This window comes from Trichechus manatus, unplaced genomic scaffold, assembly GCF_000243295.1.
Source record: "Trichechus manatus latirostris isolate Lorelei unplaced genomic scaffold, TriManLat1.0 scaffold00219, whole genome shotgun sequence".
NCBI lineage: Eukaryota > Metazoa > Chordata > Mammalia > Sirenia > Trichechidae > Trichechus > Trichechus manatus.
The window spans coordinates 2,571,115-2,574,010 of NW_004444155.1; the positions used below are offsets into that span (position 1 = coordinate 2,571,115).

The window sequence follows — 2,896 nt, forward strand, 5'->3', positions numbered from 1 at the left end:
GAAAAGCAAATCGTGAATCTTGAAGAGAGAAAAGAACACACTACACATTAAACAGTAGAATCATTTTGTATTGTGGCCCTCACGGAGAAACATGTTCTCTGCAGACCAATTTCTTCTGCCCTGGTGTTAGCTGGAACATCTTAGAGGAACTGCGTCTTTGCTGGGTTATTGAGATGAGCCTGCCCTGCAGCTGAACCCCAGCCCTATGCCCCTCCCTGCTGATTTGCATGTTCCTCAGAGCACAACCCTGCTGCCCTGAAGCCTTATCAACAGCCTGTCACACCCTGTGCAGGAATCCGTCCTGGTCAGCATGAATACGAGGGCCCCTGTGCAGCTCCTCGGCCTCTTGCTGCTCTGGCTCCCAGGTAAGGAAGGAGAACACAAAGAGTTTATTCCTGATGGGGAAACTTCCCCCCTTCATCTTTCATTGCTGGATCACCTGAGTGTCTTTGTGGAGCTGAAACTTGTGAACATTGGCTCAGCCCAGTGAGGTCAGTGCTGCTTAGATCTTCAGGGAGGTTGCTTTTATAATATGATTAATCATGGGGATGTTTGTTTTTATGTTTCCGTTCTCAGATACCAGGGTGACATCCAGATGACCCAGTCTCCGCTCTCCCTGTCTGCATCTCCAGAGACACAGTCACCATCACTTGCCAGGCAAGTCAGAGCAAGTGGTTAGCCTGGTATCAGCAGAAACCAGGAAAAGTCCTAAACTCTTGCTCTATGGTGCATCCACTTTGCAATCTGGAGTCCCATCGCTGTTCAGAGGCAGTGGGTCTGGAACAGACTATGCTCTCACCATCAGCAGCCTGAAGGCTGAGGATGTTGGAACTTATTACTGTCAAAAGTATGACAATACCCCTCCCACAGTGTTACAAACTGGGACATAAACTACTCCAAGGAGCAGATGTGTGAGGCTCTTGCCTCCATCTGTGTGAGCATTTGTCAGATGTGGCCATTCTCTGAACATAACATGGAAGCTGTTGTTAGAAGGGGTCTGGTTGACTCATACAATATTTGCACATTTACACATATGTATTATTATATTTTATTAAAACTGATAGCATAAATATGAATACTTAGAAACCAATTTACAAAAATGTATAAATAATTAGAGGAAATATAAAACAAGTTATTTGAATAAAAAGAGTAATGTTTAAAGGTAATCCCTGATTTACCATAAGGTCCACTCCAGCAACTCTGTCATAAGTTGGTTCTGACATTAGTCAAATACTTCTTTCTTTTTATTTTTTAAATAATATTTTATTGAGTTTTTGATGAAAATTTACACAGCAAGTCAGACTCCCATTTGTTAATTTCCTCCCATATTGTTCAGTGACATTAGTTACATTTATCACAATGTGTCAACATTCAACATTGTCTTTAATTGTGTTTTGTTTGTTCCGTTTCCAGAACTCTAGTTTCCCTGTCACTTTATCTTCTCATCTTTGCTTTTGTCTAATTGTTGACCTTTTGTTCTCATACTGATGGGTTTTAAGTACAGCATCAATCTTACAGGTAATATCCTTTATTTTGTGTGCCACTCTGTTATTACACTAAAAGATGATCTCAGGAGATAGGTTTGGTTCTAGGTTTAAAGAGTGTCACAGGGTGATAATCTCAGGAAGTCCTATGATCTCTACTGTTCAAGTTTATCTTTTTTTTTTTTTAAATAAGAATTTGGGTTCTGCTCCACATTATTCTCCCATTCTATCCCAGTCAGTGGTGGTAGCAGGGCACCATCTATTTCTTCTGGTCTCAGGGTAGATGAGGTGTTGGCTTGTGTAGTAGACTTGTTTCTTCTTTAAGCTTTTGGTTACCTTCTTACTGTTTTGCTCCTGGTAAGTAAGTAGACCTGTAGTTGTGTCTTAGATAGCTGCTACCAAGCTTTGAAGACCCCAGGTGCTACTCAATTCACTAAGATGCAGATTATGATTTTGGTCAACTATGTTATGCCAATTGACTGAGTTGTCCCATGAAACTATTGTCCTAAGTTTATAAACCAAGAAAATCAATCTTGGAAGGTGTTTGGTTATGTCTGTGGAGTATCTGTATTGATATCTTCAATGAATATATGTGCCTGCACCCACATATTTGTATCTATAAAATGTATCTATAGATACTTCTATCTATTCTTACCTGTGTACACACCTGTAGCTACCCATATACCTGTATGCCTACATCCATCCATATGTGCTCAAAGACTTCTTTTTACTTTGGTTGTGCTGTGCTCACTATATCCACATTCTCGGTTTTCATCTCTGCAGGTGCAGACAGTCTGGAATTCTCCTCTTTTGTCCTACAAATTGTCATGGTTTGAATTATGTCCCCCCAAAAATGTGTGTATCGATTTGGCTGGGCCATGATTCCCAGAATTGCATGGTTGGCCTCCATTTTGTGATTGTAATTTTACGTTAAAGAGGATTAGGGTGGGATTGTAACACCACCTTTACCTGGGTCACATCCCTGATCCAATGTAAAGGGAGTTTCTCTGGGGTGTGGCCTGCACCACCTTTTATCTCTCAGGAGATAAAAGGAAAGGGAAGCAAACAGAGAGTTGGGGACCTCATACCATCAAGAAAGTAGTGCTGGGAGCAGAGTTCGTCTTTTGGACCGGGGTCCCTGCTCAGAGAAGCTCCTAGTCCGGGGGAACATTGATGAGAAGGTCAACAGACAGAAAAAGCATTCTCCTGGAGCTGACACCCTGAATTTGGATTTTTAGCCTACTTTACTGTGAAGAAATAAATTTCTCTTTGTTAAAGCCATCCACTTGTGGTATTTCTGTTGTAGCAGCACTGGATGACTAAGACATATCTCAAGAAGGACCACATATTGGCCATCTCTACAGGAAACCACAGAGAGAAAAGTGACTGGGAAATTGCTTCCAGACATGATG

The 2,896-nt window shown here is 41.5% G+C and overlaps 1 pseudogene; it reads left to right on the forward strand.

The window, feature by feature from the left end:
- Window positions 1-310: 310 nt before the first annotated feature.
- LOC101342456 (immunoglobulin kappa variable 1-27-like) lies at window positions 311-890 on the forward strand (annotated as a pseudogene).
- The last annotated feature ends 2,006 nt before the right edge of the window (window positions 891-2,896 follow it).